The sequence below is a fragment of the Melanotaenia boesemani genome, chromosome 6, assembly GCF_017639745.1.
Source record: "Melanotaenia boesemani isolate fMelBoe1 chromosome 6, fMelBoe1.pri, whole genome shotgun sequence".
Lineage (NCBI taxonomy): Eukaryota > Metazoa > Chordata > Actinopteri > Atheriniformes > Melanotaeniidae > Melanotaenia > Melanotaenia boesemani.
In genome coordinates, this window is record NC_055687.1 from 33587795 (window position 1) to 33608625 (window position 20831).

General features: G+C 39.4%; 2 long non-coding RNA genes across 4 annotated transcripts in view; one reads left to right on the forward strand and one right to left on the reverse strand.

Annotated features, from left to right (window-relative positions):
* LOC121642434 overlaps positions 1-20831 on the forward strand; it is a 190544-nt gene that overhangs the window by 36790 nt on the left and 132923 nt on the right. Inside the window, exon 1 of one of the 3 annotated variants that reach the window (XR_006010882.1) lies at positions 11111-11175. The exons of the other annotated variants lie outside the window; for them this stretch is intronic. This is a non-coding gene — a long non-coding RNA (uncharacterized LOC121642434). Of the gene's footprint in view, positions 1-11110; positions 11176-20831 lie in introns of those variants that run through there. 3 annotated transcript variants of the gene reach the window in all.
* LOC121642435 lies at positions 1948-19142 on the reverse strand. Its single transcript, XR_006010883.1, has 3 exons — positions 18714-19142; positions 14512-14516; positions 1948-1958 (listed from the first exon to the last, which is right to left on the reverse strand). It is a non-coding gene; the product is annotated as an uncharacterized LOC121642435 (long non-coding RNA).

Consider the following 20831-nt stretch of genomic DNA (forward strand, 5'->3'; position numbering starts at 1 on the left):
TTGGCCTGGAAACATGTTACAGTGCAGCTTCTCCCTAGTCTGAGACTGTTTTAATACATTTCCATTGTCTTACAACCCCAACACTTCCAGTACTTTCCAGCTCTAGTCCACTAAAGCATAAGTGGCTGCAGGCCAAAGAGCCCAATGCATTTTTCTTCCATATGAATTGCTGATTGACTCTTCTGATTGCCAGCTGGCAGATTCCTGTTGTACATCTTTATTTTCAGCAGAAGCGTTTATATATATATATATATATATATATATATATATATATATATATATATATATGTATATATAATACAAAAATATGTGCATATCAACAAACATAGACACAACAGTATTAAGAGAAAGCCTGTCAGAGTAGTAAAGTTTTAAGTTTGTTTTTGTTGTTAGACATTGACCTTAAGTCTGCAGGCAGTTTGTTCCAGAGAACATGACCACAGTAACTCAAGGCACCTTCCGTGGCCTTGGATCTGATTCTAGGAACAACTAGAAGTGTTGACCTGAGGGACCTGATGGGGTCGTGCACAGTGAGCAAGTCAGAGATGTACGGAGGGGCTGTACCATTTAGTCCTTTATGAACCAGAAAGTTGCTGCATTTTGTAATCGTTGTAATCATCCAGTTGATTCTTTGGATAATCCTGCAAAAAGGGCATTAGAGTAATCCAGTCAGCTCGATATGAATGCATGTAACAGTTTCTCAGAGTTTGGTGGACATGGGATCAAGAGAAGAGGTACAAAATTTCAGCTGGTGAATAACGTTTTCTAAATCACGAGAATGAGAACATTGAGCTTGCAGCAATAGGTGTGCGATGGGGATTAATGGGTTACTCCAGAAAACCAACAAATTATTTCTAATATTGAAGACTTTTTCAGGAAAAAGGTAGAAAATTCATTACATTGGGATGTGGAAAAAAATTCAGTTGGTGATGATTTGGAAGGCTTAATTAGCCTATCAGAAGAAGAGAATAAAAAGCCTGAATTAAACTAATTATTGTTTATTAATTGGGAAATGTAGGATTGCCTGGCTAATTGCATTTCCTCATTATAGATTTCTAGATGCATTTGAATAATTATTATTTCTATATGTCTTTTCAGCTGTCCAGCAGATTCTTTTTACCATCCTTAACTTTTCACTGTTTCTCCAAGGTGCTTTTTTTGATCACAGATATTTACAGTTTTTAATGGAGAAATGTTAATCATTTCAGATAAAGTTGCACATAAGTAATTTGTCATTGCATCACATGATGGACGTGTTGGTAATGTGTTCTTAATAAACTTAATAATGAATATATCAGCTGCATCTGACCTAATAGGTATTGATTGTTGGATTATTATTGGTGATGACGGGGGAGCAGTTACTTCTGATAATATGTAGAAATGGTCAGATATGTCCACCTCAAAAATATCTGTAACTGAGACATCAAGACCTCTGGAAAACATTGAGTGGAGTATGTCATTTTTAATGTGGGTGGGTTTGTTGGTGGGTTGGTTGGAACCAGTGCTAATCTGACTTCCTGTTGTCTTTCTATCATCTCCAACCAGTCTGCCCATCCTCCTCTGACATCTGGACATTCTGGTCCAGAAAACTGCTGCTCACTGGATATTTTATCTTCTTCAGACTCTGTAAACTTTAGAGAAGGTTTGTGTGTGAAAATCTCAGTAGATAAGCAGTTTATGAAAATACTCAGACCAACAAGCATGCCACGTTCAAAGTCACAAAAAACCCATTTCTTCCTCATTTGTTGGCCAGTTTGATCTTCACAGTCGTCTTGACCCTGTCTCCTTGACTGCATTAAGTGGCTGACATGTAATGACTACAAGTAATGACGCATCAACAGGTAACAGTTATATGACACAAGACTCTTATGTCTTGAAGCTATAGTCTATTTTCAAAAGAAAAAGTTGTAACGTGTGCAGAAATAGGTGTATTGTTTTTTTTTTAACAATTTAAAAGCCTTGAGGTCTTGGTTGTTGTTTGCCTGAAGTCAATGTTTTCATGTCTCGTGGAGACATTCACTACCAGCTTCATCGTTTACAGAACTCCAGTTTTTTCAGATAGTTTGGTTGTGCAGTGCAGCTCAAGTTCAAGGACTTCTCCACTTTACAAAGACCTTAATGAATTCTTGGCACTGTCAAATCAGTTCTTGCTCCTCTCCATGTGTCTTTAGGCTGTAACACAAAGAGTTTATCTTTGCACTCGACAAAGGAGCAACATCAATCTTCAGATTCAACACTGTACTTTTTACACACTTGTTACAGACAAACATCTTACAGTCGCCCACAGTCGCTTTCATATTTCTTTAAAATACTGACGCTGCTCTCCTACAAAGACTTTTTTCTTGCCCTGTAGCAGAGCAGATCCATTTGATTCATGCGTGATTGAGTGGTGTAACCTGTCTCTCCCACTCCGTCTTCACCTCCTGCTCTCTCTAAGGAATGTAATTCTTTTCCTTTTACTTTTCTTCCTCTCAGAATTCCCTCTCATACGCCTTCACGCCTCCTTACTCTCCTTTCCCTGTTTCTTGCAGGCATGGGGTAAATGAGCACACGGCTAGCTGCCTGCTCTGTCGGGCGTTTAAATTTGGTCTGAAGGGATGGTACAATTCCTGATCCCTTTTTTTTTCATTAAGAATATTTCTGAATGTATGAGCAGAATCTTAATGCACTTATTTGGTGAAGGACATTGACATTCAGATAAATTCCTGGTCATGATGAGACACACCCACATGCAGCACTACCTGCTTTTTGCCCTCTCTTCGCTGCTACCCATCGGTAGTGCCACCTCCACCAGCACACATACATCACTGGCATGCAGCACACCCTGTCATGTGTGAAATGGGCTGTAGTTGATCCCTGCCCTGGGTGAGGAGAAACCAAAGTGTTTCAGCAAACGAGATGAGAGCACATCCAAGGAAAAAAAAGAAAGTCAGTGAAGAGACATGAGATTAGAAAACAGGGAATGGAAAGGCAAGCAAGAGGACAGAATGACGAGGTCTGAGTCAAGCTGGCAAACAGGTTTTTTTAGCTCTATGAGGAGGAATGAAGGAGTAGTGGACAGATGGGTTTTGTGAAAACATGAGAGGATTGGTTTCAGGAGAAAGAAAAAGATTATAGGATAAAGAAGGAAAAGGAGGTTGCAAGAATCGACAGCTCTGACATAAACCTTAACCTGTACTTTCTGTTTTGGGTCAGTTAAAAACTATGATGACAGATTAACTAATAACAATCCAAAAGGACAACCACTTATTTTCTATGCAGCTACTGAAAGGTTATCTGTCTCAAAGATTTACAAGTGAAAGCTGAACATAGACACCACACATGAGATTAAACCACAGCAGGAACTGAACAGAAACTATTTCCAGCAACAGCTTCAGCAGACACTGCCAACAGCTGGACGCTGTCTAAGAGCAGACTTTCCAAAGAAAAATGAATAATCAGCTTTAAATGCATCACATGAAGTGCCATGGTTGATGTTTCACATACTAAAGTTTTAGGCTTAATTTCTGAAAAATAATTGTGATTTGATTTCAGTCTTCCTCAATTACTGTTCCTCAATATTAGGAATGGGATCATCATCACGATATGGAGAGAAAAAATCTTGTAAGGATGTGCAGTTCAAGCAAAAACACCATTAGAAATGTCTGGGAATTACGCTCGGTGTGTTTTCCAGTTGAGTGGATGATGACGTTTGAAGGTTATGTAATTCAGTATCATCAGTTTCTTCAGTCTGATACTGAAAGTTTTTTCGTAATGGGGCTGTAAACTCAAACTCAGCTAATTCCATCAATCTGAAAATTTTACCTTCAACAAGTGAAGCTAGAATGTCTTTAGCTATCATCTTTGAGATGCTCCATTAGTACCTAATCTCACAACACCACACTTGTAACCTGAGGGTTAGGGGTCAGGGGTCGACCAGACCACAGCGACCAGGGCACCTACACGGATACCAGTACTGTGGAAGGTGCCCCCGCAGGCACAACCCCCGGCGCAGAGGGCTCCTTTTTGTACCAAGCTTTAAACATGTTTATTTCTGCTGTGAAGTTGGTCTTTTTAACAGTCTATGGGGATTGACTCTGTTTTAGAGCCAGCCCCTAGTGGATGAGGGGTGAACTGCAATTTTTTTGCATTTCCGCATAAGCTTCACATTTTACCGGCGGAGGAAAGTTCAAATCTCACAGGGATAATTTGCTTTGGAGAAAAGCGTCTGCTAAATGACAGTAATGATGCCGGTAATTTAGTCATTTGTTTTAATTTATGAAATAAACATGTACAGCTACATCTGACATTGGCAGCAGTTTATTTAGTGTTAAATAATATTTCTTTCTAGTTGCTGGGTGTTCCAACTGGGTGGGCGGTGCAGAGGGACACCATCACCACTATCAACCAGGTGGACAAGGAATTGTGGGTAATAAAGACCCTCTGGACAGAAATTGGGACAACAATTAAAAACAGCTTTGTGTAAGAATAAATAAACAAAAGGAAATCCACCTCTTGTGTGTTTCATTAGTGTAGCATCACTTCTAGACCTCCAGCCTCCAGTCTGCGTCCCGCTCTGCTGGACTGAAGGACCAAAGCTACTTTTCACACTGATGCTACATGCTGGCAGCAGACTGTCACCTTATTTAGCTGACTGTGTTTTATAACATATAAATTTTGTTTCACAATGACAGAACATATTTTAGTGGTTGAATTTCTTATTAATATCATCTCCCTTTTTTACTGAAAATCCTGTTTTTTCTCACTGAGTGTGGCTCTTAGAAGTATTAATATCGAATGTGTGTCTTTATTTATTTCTGCAAACAATTTTAATATCTAACGTGTTGTGAAAGGTAATAGTGGATTGTGTACAAATGTCTCACATTTCACATCATTTCCTTGATTTTAGTTGCCGTGAAGGTTGGAACATTTTCCCATCAAGTTTGGTTTTCGTAAATCCCAAAAGTTGACTATTTTTTTTTATCCTACGATAAATAAGGCCCCTGGCATAGAAAACAAAGCTTTTTTTTCATTTTTCCTTAAATGTTTTTGGAAAGTATATGCCAAAAGGAGTCACCTTTTGAGTTAATAAATAATAATAATAATGGATTAGATTTATATAGCGCTTTTCAAGGCACCCAAAGCGCTTTACATTGTGTGAATCCATTATTCATCCACTCCTCACTCATACCTGGTGATGGTAAGCTACGTGTGTAGCCACAGCTGCCCTGGGGCAAGCTGACGGAAACGTGGCTGCCAGTCTGCGCCTACGGCCTCTCCGACCATCACCGAACATTCATCCACACATTCATACACCAGCGATGCCAACACATTATTATATTATTCACAATCTAGAACATTCCTAAGATTAAAGAAGGCCTAAAATGCTGGATTTAGGGTCAGCACTCAGCCCATGTTCAGAGTCAGGGTTACATCACAGATTATCGTATCTACGCATCCATAGGCTACCATTTTAACAACTCTTAGGAATTAATGTTAAAATAATAAATAAATAATTAAAATGACAAAAGTTTTATTGAACTGGAATCTAAAAACTATTTACAGAAGGTGCACAAGTAATTCAATGATGCTCCGCTGCATCCAGTTTGATTTAATAAATGAAAGTAAAGGAAAGCCAAGCTTATTTGTATAGCTCATAAAACATTAAAAGCATCACAGCGGGGTGCAGAAAGCAATAAAAGTGCATCAAGAACAAACTTTAAAATGAAATCAAAGAAATAGAATTAAAACAAAAAATAGCTAAATAAAGTAGATAAAATGCAGGAAATAAAAGTTCCAGTGTGAAAAAAACAGTTGTTTTGATAAAAGGCAGCAAAAAAACAGGATTTTGTGAGGGACGTGGTCTTTAAAGACCTGTGTAATCCCATATTGATGGTGTTTAAATAGTAATATGGTAATCGTTAAAATAACCAAAAACTCCTGTGTATTCCTAAAATATACATATAAATAGACAAAACCTATAAACTCCTAATGCCGTGGCCCAATGCTAATTTGTAATGGAACGCAGGCCATTGTCAGCAGACGGTAAAAACAGAACTGGAACATGCCACGCGTAGCAGTATCCATTGCAACCACAGTCGCGTCCATAGCAACAACAGGAATGAGAAGCAGCCTTTTCATGGCTGTAGTCACAGTTTAAATGTCATGAATTTATGTTGGATTTCCTGAAAATACGACGTAATGCTGAGGATTTGAGGTCTGTCGGCGGACTGGTATCCAGTCGGATGGGATTGGGAATCTTCCTGGATCAATGCTGCTGATCAGTGATATGGAAAAATGATAACAGTCCACTGCCCCATATGAATGGGCTGTTAACCACTGATAATGTTTATTCAGCCCAATGAGAAGGTCTGAATCGGCAGCCTGTCCAATGTCGAGCGCCTCATTAGGTGTCCGCAGTGTGACTGTACTTCTTCTTATTACCAATTTTAGCAGTGAATTGATTCAGGAGGATAAAATTATCTTTTCATTTTTGTAAATGAAACAGTCAGTGGGTTTCATTTAAAATGATCTTATGATGTAAAAAACACACAAAACTAAAGAACAAAACTTTCATTGTTAATTCAGTAAAATTATGATAAAGAAATGAAAAAGTTTTTCTGCCTTTTTCGTTGCCGTTTCTGAGCCAGAAAAGTGCTGCAAACAGGGCGACAGAACGCCTTCAATAACTTGGACACTGACTTGGTCAAAATTTTGAAGGATTATGTACAAATATTCATGCACTGCTTTTTGTAGGAAATCATAAGGACCATTTGTGAGAGCAGTCTGCACTGTGTGTGTGTGTGAAGCCGCCATCTTTTTCTTTTTGAACTGAATATATTTCAAAATGAAGCAAAGGTCTGTATTGATATTTTATGTTGTTAATTATATTGTAATATTTTATTCGAACCTCCACCAGCAAACTCGAACCAGCTACCTTCTTGCTGTGGGGCCACGATGCTAACCACCACCGTGCAGCCTGTTTTTCATTTTATTTTTTATTAACTTATCACTTGACTGAATAATTTATTAGCACAGATACATACAATTAAGTGAATATAAGATACTGTATGAAAGACTGAGATCTTTATTAACACTGTGAGTTCATCGACATCCATCCAGTTTATGATTTCAGTGGAGAAATAAGTAAAACAGAAACAAGCTAAAGTGGCCACATATGTCAATAAGCAGATATGATGTTATCAGACGTTAGAAATGACCAAATCCCTGAAATGAGACTCGGATGACATTCAGGTGAATATTCAGGCCTCAGGAAAAAAACAAAGTGGACAAATGAAACTGAGACGGGAGGAGACGAGAAGTTTTGACCAGAACTGGAAGGCTGACAAGGACAGAATAGCAATGAGAAAAATGAGGCAAAAAGATGAAAGAAGATCTACTGAAAAAGGAGGAGTGCAAATGTAGAAGAGGGAGGAGAGCAGCAACAAGAAAAGGAAAGGATATGAATACTGGGAGGGAAAAAAAGATGGAGGACGAGAGTGTAGAAAATTAAAGCGGTGGAGAGTTTTAGGACAGCATAAGGGCACGAGGAGAATAAGGATGGATGTTAGGAGGAAAGAGCGAGCGAGCATGGAGAGAAGTGCACAGACAGGGAGAGAGAGTGTGGCACTGCGCCACTCTGCAGCAGCAGCACTGACTGACAACCGTAGCCTGACAACTGACTGTCTGTTTGTGCTGGCTGGCTGAATGACTGGCTGACTGGATGCAGCCGTGTCCCCACAGCGATGCCCTTCCCCACCGCCCTCTCTGTCTCCTTCTCTGTCTCTCAGCAATGCAGCACCAAGTTTATTCTAGATTAAGGAGAACACTAAGATTTGACTTGTATTTTTAGAAAATAGCTGTTTTTGGTTCTGTTTTTCAGACCACATGGGAGCAAACCACACGTCCTGCTGCATGCTTCAGCATTACATCACAAAATAACGGAGTTAATGTCTGGACAAATACAGGCTAAAGAGTTAGTGTCCTCTAAAATAAACTCCTTTATTTTCATCTTTGCTCATATAACCTTGAGTCTCTGTTTTTACTTTCTCATCTGTCACACTTTGACAAAGTTTACAACATAATCATCTTGAGCTCCAACTCTCCAAACGCCTCGACAAGATTAAAACAGATTTCATCGCCAGTGAAAGCAAACACAGCACTCGGAGCGACAGATAGCCCATAAAGCACATAAATGCAGGTCTCCTGGTTCCCCTACTGCCCCGACCATTATTATCCTTCAGAGTGAAGCCAAAGATAAATGAACTTGAGATACGACCGCAGACTTAAAGGCTGATAAAGGGGTCATAACGTGTCTGACTAAGTGCCCTTTTTCCTCCGCTTGGGTCATACATGATTATCTTCAAAGGAAGGGAATCTTTAAGTTACCGCTCAGATTGGATCGTCACAACAAAAACGGGGCCCCTGCTTCACAAAGTTGTACCGTTCGTTGGCTCTGCTGCTGCAATGCAGCACTGTCGTCCTCTCAGCTCCCTCTCTGTCTCTCCCGCCCTCACCACGTCTCTCACCCTTATCTCACCTCCTGTAACACACCACCACAGCTTTATTTTGCTTGCTTGGAGGTGGTCGGATGAAGTAATGACTTTAACATTAACCAGAACCTGTTGTGTTGTTAATGTAAATCTTTTAGACATTTAAATATATAAATGCTTGTGTGGCTGTTGGAGCAATGCAAAGCCTGTAGAGATAAGCTGGGTTAAATTGTGCATACAAGCTATAAGCTGGCCTTCATCTGGGAGCAAAGCTCCAGCTCGTACTCTTTCAGCATTTTCTCTTTGTAGTCTGTCATGTTAAATCAATAAACATCCATCTGCTATGCATTTTTCTCTAAATATGGGAGTTTATTTACTACAGTACAGCTACTCACAGACAGTGGAGATCACAGATAATAGTGCATGTAATCAGACAGAAGACTACTGTGCCAGGGTCTGAAATTCATTTTTCCAAATAAGTGGGAATTCTCCCCCCACCACATTCTTGTGAGCTCAACTGCAGGCCGTCTTCTATCCAATTTGTTCATGACATCACATTTTTTTGCTTTACTGTAACTTGAGGGTCTCTCTCAACTTTATACATGATGCAGTTCATCACTCTACCTTCTGTCTGCAGTGAAGAGTAATGGGTATTTTTAACAGAGGCAGACAGACGTCCAATCCTCAAGTCCTAATAACATATATCTGTCAAAGATGATTATTCGCTTTGATTCAATGCTGACTGACTGAAAGCTTCAGTCAGTAGAGGCTGAAAACAACTAACTTCATAGCAAGGAGGACAAAGCACCTGAAAAACAACAAATAATCAAGGACAGGTGAAAAGCTCAGACGACATCTGATGGGACATTATTTACTGGCAATAGCCAATACCAACGTTTTTCCTTTAATCATATCGTTAGTTTATGGTTCTTTTTCATCTAAATCAGTGTTAATGCAGATACTTCTGGTATCTCAAGGGAAAATCACATTATTGTGCAGTGCAGTATGTGCAATATGAAATGTGTATAAAACTCTTGAACATACATACTTGAAAGAAATGTTTTTGGAAATGATAGTAAAATATACAAATAAGAAAATAAAATGTTTTAAAATTATGTTTTTTTTTTAATGATAATAAAACAATTAGTCCCATAAAAGTATGTAGAAAACATATTTTATATTAGTATGGTGGTATTGTGATCTCCTATATCACTTTTCTATGTATTTATTTTTTTTAAATAATCTGCTGGCCTGACTTAAATTAATACGTGTTGAAAAATTACTTTTGTTTACGTTAGTTTTAAATTTTCGTACAACACTGTAGTTAAGTTATAAGAATTTAATGGTATAATTATTAAGAATGTTCTTTTACAGAAGTAACTAAAAAGGTACTTTTAATGGTAACACATTTACTTTTGGGGTAAATAATCAACAAAGTAACTAGAAACTGTAACTAGTTATTTTTTCAGTAATTAGCACAACACTGCACAGATCACACCCACATTCAAGCAAATTCCACAATATTCCATGTTTTACTATTGATACCAGTTTCATTGTCATGTGAAGTCGATGACATCACAGCTCCGTGAGCAGCCCACGGCTTAGACTGTCAGCACATATTTTTTAGAGGCTGCCCTCATGTGGCTGCAAAACACTTTGTCATGTAGATGTGTGTTTACGAGCAAGGACCACGCCAAGACAATGACTTTACTGATTTATTGAAGGTTTAAAGGGTAAGGTTGATGAGGCGCATCATCTGGGGCGTTACGATAACATGCTGGGTGGATGAGATTCAGGATGGAGGTACCATCTCAGGATGTCAGCTGCCCTGGATTTTTAGATGGCACCTGAGAAGAAAGAACACAAAGAGGAAAAGAGGAAAGGTAGAGAGGCTGTAAGGAGTAAAGAGGAAGGATAAATGGACCAAAGGCCAGATAAAGGGAGGTTAGATGAAGAAAAGAGGGAGACTGAAGTGAGTGAGGGATGGAGAAGGAGGGGAAGGCTGACTGGATGATGAATGAGGACAGGGGTGGTAGGGGTGAGATCAAGACAAAGAGAATTGAGGAAGTGAACCAAGTATAAGGCGGCTCACCAGGTAATTGTAGGTGTTGAGGTATGACCCTGTTCCCAAACCTAAAGTAACCTGTAAAAGTTATTGTTTAAAGCACTAACCAACATAGAGAACCTTCGAAAGTACACCTGGGAACTAAGTGTTCATAAGTTTAATAATTTTTCAGTTATCCTTCGTGAGCTATATGTTTGCTGTCTATTTGGTCAATCGTTAATCTATGACAGCATAGGCACATGCTTCTTTAACATGAAATCTTCCTATTTTTACAGCATCCTTGTAGTTTAAATAAATGTCTGCAGTCTGTAGATGATGAGGGATAAAATACATTACAATTGCTCAGTGGGCGCATCAATTTGTTTTAATGAACAGTCTCCGCCAGCAGGTGAAACCTGCACACATCAACATTGACAGACAGACCCGCACAAAGCTGTACCAGAAGCAAAGACACAATCAAAATGACAACAGGTTGGCAGGGGTGTTACTATGAAGCAACATCGGTGAACATCAACATCTGCTGTATGTCAAAATGTTTGTCTGACTGAGTGAATATCTGTCTGTCTTCATCTCTCAGTGACACGGGGTTTGGTTCTTTCTCTGTCTGCTGCATCTGCTGCAAGAATCGACCTCATTAAAGTGAGCTGAAACCAAAAGAAGGTTCCAGTTTTTCCATCAGTGTTTGTTGGTGGCAAGAGATCGTAGCCCAAGTATCCAGGAGTTCAACCCAGTCAAGACATTCTGGTTCCTTTAACACGCAAGAAGTCGAGAATCTGTTACTTTGCTAGGTGCATATTTTGTTGTAGTGTGAAAATGCAAAAAGAAAAATGTTCTTTTTTTTTTTTTTGTTATAGTTTGGACCCTCATATAGCTTTAGATAACCCAGTCTGAAAGGACTTCAAGCCTGAACTTCAAGATTATGACATTCTCTTTCTACAATGTGCTGTGACCCTTGCACCCTGAAGCACTCTGATTGTACCAGCAAATTTATGGCAATGGTCAAAATCACTTGCAGTGTAGTGATTAAGTGTCCTTGTGCAGCTCTCAACTTTGCCTCTGATCCATTCATCAGTGCAAAGCTTGAGGGTGTGTGAACAGGTGAATGCGCTTTACACCACAGAAGTGCTTAGAGTGGTCAATGCTACTTGGATAAAGCAGTGCTAATGAGGAATGGGTTGTGGTTATTGAATTTTATGCCATGGTCTTGTTTTAACCAGCATCTGATTGTAATGTGTTACTTTCAACACAAGGTGGCAACAATTAACCAAACTGTTGCTAACTGCCAGGAAAAACAGGAAAATGCTTCACTATTGCTAGGCACTGGTACAAAGTGTGTGGTGCTGTGAGAGTCAATGCTAATGGAATACACGTAAAAGAAACATGCAGAACCAAAGCATCTATAAAAACATCTGAGTGGAGCCTTTTGTTGAGGTCCAGTCTAACCTCTGCCTGGTAAAGCTAGCATATCCTAAATTTACCACGAATGTGCATTTGAGAGCGAAGCATCCAAAGTTTGATGTTAGACGTGAAGAGCAAGTAGCCAAGCTAATCTTAAAGAAGCTAGCAAATGTTAACGGGCCAGGTTAAGAAAAACAATCTGACTGAAGAAACTGGGTGAAAAAGCTTCATTCTCACAGATTTATGGACAGATCTTATAGAGCTGTATGCATACTCATACATACTCATTTGGAGAATACACAGGTGGAGACAAAACAAATGCTGTAGCAGCATACTACTCTTGCTAATCTGCTTTCCATGGCTACTAGGGGAACTAAATGGAAAAGTTGGCAATTTGTGTAAATGACCATGCCAGTAACCTGGTGTTAGTCAACACCAAATACATGCCAGGTGTGGAGGTGGGTTATTCAAAGAATGGTCAAATTTCTTTTAAAATATTTAAATCAGGATGAGTCATTGTGCCGAGGCAGGACATTTTTCCAGGGCATAACACAAACAGGGACCACCTCTGCTTTAGGCTTCAGGACACCACTGTGTGTGGTGTGTTTGCTCTAAAGCAGGGATCCCAAAGTCCGGATTCCAGTCTGGATCCAGCCCAACTTATGCTTTTAATTACAAAACGCTATTAAAGTCTTTTTCAGAAATAATCTTCCATAAATAAATAATTCTTTATATTAGCATATATTAAATTATTCACTGTGATTTAGTGATAACTATGTTCACCAAGTTTTGCCGTTCCGCCCATAAAGCGGTGTGTTTCGACCTGTGACACCTAGACTGTGTCGTGACCGCTGACTTGCAATTTGTCTGTGAAACAGGTAGGAGGACACAAGCAGAGGGCTGCTATAAAAGACAGGAACCAGTAGCCCATGAATACACAGGGGTTTGTAATGTTAGAGCCAAACAGAATCAGAGTAGGACGGGCATTTGTGACAACTCCGCTAGCAAAAAACTAAACGTAACCAGAGCCATGTCTCCCACCAGGCTGGAGAAACTGTTCTGTTTCTGACTTCATGTGTCACTTCAAGTTAAGAAGTAAAAAAAAAGAAAATAATAATAATTATATATATATATATATATGCATATATGTATATGTGTGTGTGTGTGTGTGTCAGGTGTTTATGTTGACTGTTTTTCCTTTCTTATTTGCCATTCTGAATTTTCTCCAGAATGTAGTAAATTGAATTTATATTAAATATTTATTTAAGTATTTATTTGTAATATTTTTGTTGTTATTATTGTCATACTTTTGTATGTTGTTTATGAAAGAAAATACTTTCCTCTCATCTAGTCAAATTATCTAAAGCTACCTTTCCTGTAAAACAGGTTTCTACTTGGTCCTTTTTGTTGTTGTTCATCTTAGTTACATGACATGGGTGGTATTTCGCCCTGATGTGAACACATTGCAACCAGTGGACAGAAAACTTCAAGATTTGAAGGCTGGATTCGGAGGCTTGTTTGAATGCTGTGAATTGGGACAGTGCTTAGTGCACCACAATGACGTATGTAGCCGATGAATCTGCACTTCAAAGTGTGCAGACCCTGAATTGGGACACACTATATAAGACCTTAGATATATAATGAAGCCTGGTCATGGAGAGCTTTATATTTGAGGAGAAGAATTTTAAATTCTATCCTAGATTTAACAGAGAGCCAGTGAAGAAAAGCTACAACTGGAGAAACCTGATCTGTACTACTAGTTCTTATCAGAACCCTCGCTGCAACATTGTGGATCAGCTGGAGACTTTTCAGGGTGTCTTCGGATTGTGATCTTCAATACAAATGCTAATTTAGCACATAACCTGACAAGCTTAAACTATTTGACTCTGTGAGTTTGCTGCTCACTGATTCATAATACTGTATATCACCTCAGTTTACACTTCTGTCCGGAACAGCCAGTTGGTGCAGAAGTGGCTTAAAATGCAGCACGACATAAACAGCATCTAAAAATCCCCACTTATTAACATGTAATTCAAAATTTATAATCTTTCATGAAATAATTATTCAACACATATTTCTACAAGGCGTTATACGATCACCAGTGCATTCCTTATGATCAGTGTGTGGTGGTCTTCAGCTCACAGCCATGTGCTGAAGGAAACAGCGAGCCCTCTGAGACCAAAGTCGCTTCCTTTGTTGTACCTTGTTTCACGCTGCTGCCCGTGTCAGCTAAGATCCAATGAACTTTATTAAATGATATTGCTGTAAATGTGTGCGTGGATTTTCTGCATTATAAGGTCTACATTTCTCTGAGATTATGCACAACACTTTCAAGCATGTGCTGCATATCTGGTCCCTGTGCTTGGTGAATTAAACACACTGTGGGCTGAACTGGACTCAGTTATAATATATAACCCATTACAACCTTAGATAAAAAATAAAGATACCTGTAGGTTTTCTGGAAAACCACTAAAACCTTTCATTACTTTGTCTCTAAAGAAAAACCAGAAGCATGAAATGAAATAATTTGAGAGATCAGAAGAAAGAATTAAAGGACCTGCCTTTGATGTTCCATACAGTTTCTCTTCCTCTGTTTGTTTCTGTCCTCTTTTTTATACTCATTACCTCTGGTTCTGTCCCTGTCCCTCCATTTTTACTCTGTCACCTACCTCTGCCATTATTCTGCCCACATGTCTAGACTGAAGACGTTTCCCGCTTGTGTGTGTGTGTGTGTGTGTGTGTGTGTGTGTGTGAGAGAGAGAGAGAGAGATATGTTATACAGAAGTGTGTCTGCTTTCTCAGGAGCTTCTGGTGTATTTCAGGCATCTTTGTGTTGACAGAGGAATCATTATTGGTCGTTTTGGAGCAGTGAGACAGAGCTTCCTAAATGAAGATTTCACATAAACTGTTGTTGACGCTGAGTCACTACCAGGGATTTATATCACCAGAGATAAATAAGATGCTGTTAGCTGAGTGAGAGGAACTTCCTTTCCTCCAGCACTGTTGGCCAATTAAAGATGTGTCTGAAGTTAATTAAGCCTAACTTGTGGGGGGTGTAAATCACACGTTGGATTGCAATTCAGTATTGACTTATTGGGTAATGATTAAGGGCCCATTTATGCACGATGCAGAGGACAGATTGACAGACTGATGGACAGTTTCGTCCATCTTCTGCATCGGGTATGTGCATAATTTGTCCGTTTTCAGGGCTCCTAATTATTTGTCGCTTAATACTGAAGACGAGGCAATACCTCCAGAAATTGCGGGGGCAGTGTTGAGCTAACATGCAACCAGCGAAAGGAACAAACCAGAGAAGAAGACGAGGAACAGAAAGAAGATGACGCAGAAAAGCCAAATACAAAGCACCCGAAGAAGAAGACACAGACAAAGGGGCCCCTGGAGCCCTGAGCCCTTCGCTCGGGCCGCCCTGGGTGGCTGGTCCCTGGCCTGGCCGGCGGCTCCAGATCTTGGCCCACTGGGACCTGTGCCCCAAGACCGTGGGGGGCTCTTGCTGGGGCTCTCCTCTGGCGCCCTTCGGGTGGGGCTGGAGTCGTCTTCGTGGTGGGGTAGCTTGGGTTAGTGCTCCGCGGATGCTGCTGAGGGCCCAGGTCTCTGGGCTGCCCTGGTCTGCCTCTGACCTCCGTGGAGGCGTGGTCGCATTTACATGATCTCACTCACCACTCTTCATCACTGATCACTACTTATTCCTCATGCTCTGCATGCTGACACAGTCACTGAGTTGTCCAGTGGTTTTTTATACTAAGAGATCTTTTTTTCTTTCTTTCTGTGAGTTAGTATCTGGTCGCTGTTGTGCTACTTTCATGATATTTTTTTTTTATTTGGTCATTATTTAAGAACTCTAGCAGCTAGCAGCTCTGTTTTTTTGTTTTTTGTAAAAGTTGTAGGAAATTTTCTGGTGTGTTCATGTACAGGTGTAACAGTTTGTTGTCTGGTGATGGTGTGGATTGAAGGGTCTTTGCCTTCTGTCTGTGATGTTTTTGTCTCTTTTCTTTCCCTTTTGCTCTTTTTGCTATTTTCCATCTTTTTCTGTCCCCTCCGGTCAGGTCCAGCAAGATTACATAGATTCCATGATTCAAAGTAAATAAATAAATAAATGAATCAGACTATCAAGAGGATAGGCCTCCCCTTGGCAGAGCAAATTTGTTCAGCACAATACAGCAACACGATTATGATTTTGCTTGCTATGATGCTGGACAGGACATGTTTAAAAAACAAAAAAATGCTGAAGTTAACTCTGAACTCGGCACTGTCGACTTGTGGATGAACTGACTTATTACCCATGGAAACGTAAAAGACACATGGAAGGATGAGGGTGGCCATGTATGACAAAACTGCCTGTCTTCTGCATATCGGTCTGTGTCGAGCATAAATGGGCCATTTGAAAGGCTCCTCACATCAAGATGAGAAAAGAAGGGGAGGAGAAGTTGGGCAGGACATGGCCATATTTAAATTTAGCACAAAAATAAAGGAATTGAATGTGTTTGGTGGATTATTCCTTTGTTGTAACCATATTTCTTGGTAATTAATCTAATACTGTTGGAAAACCTGTTCATTTCCCTTTTAAATGGAGCCACATTTGTAAGTTAAATGCATTTGTGGGATGTGCAGCAGAGTTAAGTATGTGGGTTGTGCTCATTAAAAACTCAAACTGCTGATTCTGTTATTGACTCTTGTTTTGAGCTTCTGGTGTTCCAGGTGCTGAAAACCTGACACCAAGTGATAATTTAAGACGTTTAGTAAAGCTCCATGGGTGAAGAATTGTAGAGACATGTCCTGACTCATATCAGCTACTCACGTCTTCTAAATTTAAAAAGTTCTGATTGGCTCTGCTCTTTTGTTTCTTGTTGACATGATTGGCTGTCACTCACTTTGTTCAAAGAGCTAGCGCTAGCTAAGAACTAAGCTAAGTTAATAACGACTAACATGTGTTCAGTCAGAACTTCAGGATCAAAGAAAAGAAGGAAGGACATTAGTCGTTTATATGTTGTTGTTGTCTACTCTTGGACGGGTTAGTACTGGAAATTTTATTTGTTGCAGCTGTTGCAATGACAATAAAGTTTCATAAAGTCATAGGAATCGCCCAACGAGCGTCACTTTTGCTCTTTAGAAACCTATGGGTGACGTCACGGAGGCTCCGTCCATCTTTTATATACAGTCTATAGGTGTGTCCCAATTCAGGGTCTGCACACTTCGAAGTGCGGATTCGTCGGCCACATATGCCATCATGGTGCACAAAGTACTGTCCCAATTCACAGAATTTGAAGGACCCTCCAAATCCACCCTTCAAATCCGTACTTCGTTTGGCTCCAAACGAAGGCTGTTGGTGATGCATCCTTCGTGGCCTCTTTTCTCCCAGAATTCATTGTGCTGAACATGCAAACTCCACACAAAAAGGCAACCGTCCCCCAGGTTCGAACCTCCCCCTAGCCAAGGCTCGAACCAAATAAATTTTTTTTCAATTAACACAGTGAACAACCCGGGATTTAAGAAACACTTTGGACAAACAGTATCACTGCCATCTCAACAGCATGTTAGTGGAGCGTCTCTCCTGCCCTGTATGATGAGTGTGGTGAGTGTGTTGTAAAGGACGTGGCTACAGTCCAGTGTTTCGCCACCGCTACGGACCTGTGGTCAAGCTGCACCATAGAGCTGTATATAAATGTCATGCTACACTTTATTGATGCGGATTTCAACGTGAAAACGAAATACCTCCACACTAATTTTTTCCAGATCAACTTGGGCATAGCTGCTGGTCTGAGACAAACAATAGCCACGGGGACCTTCTGGAAAGAAACTAGTCTGTATTACCACAGACCACGCTTATAATTTGGCATTTTTCTGGACTTATCCAAGGCATTCAATACCATCGACCATGATATACTACTGAGGAAGATGCATCATTATGGCATTAGAGGAACACCACACAACTGGTTTAGAAGTTACCTATTTAATCGACAACAATATGTTAGCATTAATAATCATATTTCAATAAATAAGGAAATTAAATATGGGGTCCCCCAGGGTTCAATTCTGGGCCCACTGCTCTTTCTTATCTACATTAATGACTTTGTAAATTCATCCGAAATATTACATAAGATTATGTTTGCTGATGATACTAACTTGTTTCTTTCACATAAAAACTCAATAGACCTACAGACTCTTTTAAATGCTGAATTAAATAAAATAGATAACTGGTTCAGGTGTAATAAACTTTCCCTTAACATCAGCAAAACAAACTACATTGTATTCAGATCAAATAAAAAAGTAATTGACACAATCAGGATCTGTCTGAAAGTAAACGATGAGAATTTATTACAAGTCAGTTCTACAAAGTTCTTGGGGGTTCTAATTGACAAGTCTCTTAACTTCAAAAGCCATATTGACCACCTGATATCAACACTATCCAAATATGTCGGTCTGCTCTTCAAAATAAGACACTACCTTCCTTTAACTGCACTCCTCACCCTGTACAAGACCCTGTTTGAGCCCCATATTAATTACTGTAATGTCATATGGTGTAACACATTTCCCAGTCACCTAAAGAAACTAGAAGCCCTACAAAAGAAGATGGTACGAGTCATGTCTTGGTCCAGTTTTAATGCCCCCAGCCACCCCCTATTTTCTCGCTTACATCTTCTTCGACTTAAGGAGCTAAATACATTTCAAAATGCATGTATAATGTTCCAAATTGTGAATAATATGAATAATAGGCTGTCAGAGCTCATTCCAATCTGGGCCCCAGCCCATACTCATGATACCAGGAACAAATATCTCATCAGTGGTAAAAAAAGAAGACTCGCTAGCACCAGCCTGAGCATTGTATGCAGGGGCCCTCAGATTTGGAATGAGCTCGACGACAAGTTGAAAGTGTTAAAATCCATCTCCACCTTTAAAAAGATGTTAAAAACCATTCTAATCAATTCATACAAACATTCCAATACCTAAGCTGTAAACTCTCTAGCCCTAGGGAAATTGTTTTTTTTTTTTTTTTTTTGTGTGTGTGCGTGTTTAGTATGTAATACTATTGTTGTCGGTACATTAATGTTGTATGATTTTTCTCTCCTTCTTTTTCTTCTTAAAATTGTCATTATGTATACAGGTTCCTGCTTATAAGCTTTAGGTAGCTTCCTAAGGAGACCTGATTTATACACGATCCTGGCTAAGCCATATGAAAAGGTGTAGAACATGTGAATGTGAATATGGATGTGTATGAATAAATGAAATGAAATGAAATGAAATTTAGTAGCAGTTGTGCTGCATGTACATAGTTTGGACCCTTTAAATGACAAGGACGTCTTGCATTCTCCTTTAAAGGCAAAATAAGTGGCATTGACACCAAGTGTTTCAAATCAGAACTGCAGTCGAAAGAGAAAAACACGGAGAGAGTCCCACCTTTTAAAAGATTCTCCAGTATAGATCCTCGTTTTATTCCGTTTTTGGTTGTTTGCTTTTTTGCAGGATGCCGAGGCTTTTTAGGTTTTTCTGAAACTATTTCTGGTACGCTTCTTTTACTAGCTTCCATACCTGCACACTTCTGCTCGTTTGGCGACATAAATTACCAAACGATGCGTTGTTTGGCAACCGTGGGGAGTCGCATATGATTGGTTAGGGAACCAGGAAGTAGGAAATAGCTACACAGTGCGACAAAGTTATTCCATCATGTAACTCTTATTTTGAAAGAAAACCTTGACAAAAACATTGTTGATGTAGGAGACATATTGTTTAAAGGGAAGCTACCTTTTATCCCTCGCAACGAATGAAAACATTTTAAATTATTTTTACAGAAAAAAATCCTAATTATTTAGCCTTTAAAGGAGAAGATGAGACACATAACAAAGAAGAAAACTTATTCATCTATTTGTTAATGCAGAATGACTTCTGCTTCTACCACATAACAGCAAAATATGTAGCAACATCAGATCTTAACCAAATTGGTTTGATTGTATGTGTATCAACACTTTAAGTGAGATCTTCCACACTTGACCGCAAGTTATTTCTCCATTCCAGAACCACCAATCATTCCAAACACATGTACTGTATGTTTTTGGCGAGGCAAGTTTGTTTGTATAGCACATTTCATGTATAGGACAATTCAACTTGCTTTACATAAAACATTAAAAGCATTACAGACGGTGCAAAAAAAGCATTAAGAAATAGTAAAAGGCAGCAAGAAATCACAATAAAATCATAAATCACATTTAAATGATTAAAACAATATAAGTTAAAAAGTTACCGTGCTGATTTCATGCATAGTCCCATAAGAAAAGAAATGTTTTTAACCTGGATTTAAAAATGTCTACATTTGGTGAAAGTTTAATCTCCACTGGCAGTTTGTTCCACTTGTTTGCAGCATAACAGCTAAATGCTGCTTTTCCATGTTTAGTCTGGACTATGATCTGGACTAGTTGATCAGAGTCTTTGGATCTAAGAGCTCTGCTAGGTTTTTATTTTCTGAACATATCACAGATGTATTTTGGGCCTAAGCCGTTCTGGGATTTGTAAACGATCAGAAGGGTTTAAAATCTATTCTGTGACTGACTGGAAGCCAGTGTAAAGATTTCAAAATGGGTGTGATGTGTTCAGATCTCTTAGACCTGGTTAAAATTCTAGCAGCAGCATTTTGGATGAGCTGCAGATGTTTAATGCTCTTTTAAGGAAGTCCTGTTAAAAGACCATTACAGTAATCCAACCTACTGGAGATGGATGCATGGATGAGTTTCTCTAGGTCAGTGTTTCTCAATCCTGGTCCTCGGGGACCACTGCCCTGCATGTTTTAGAAATGTCCATCTCTAACACACCTGACTAAAATGAATGGATCATTAGCAGGCTTGCAAAGAACTTGACAAGCAGTTCAGTTAATCTGAATCAGGTGTGCT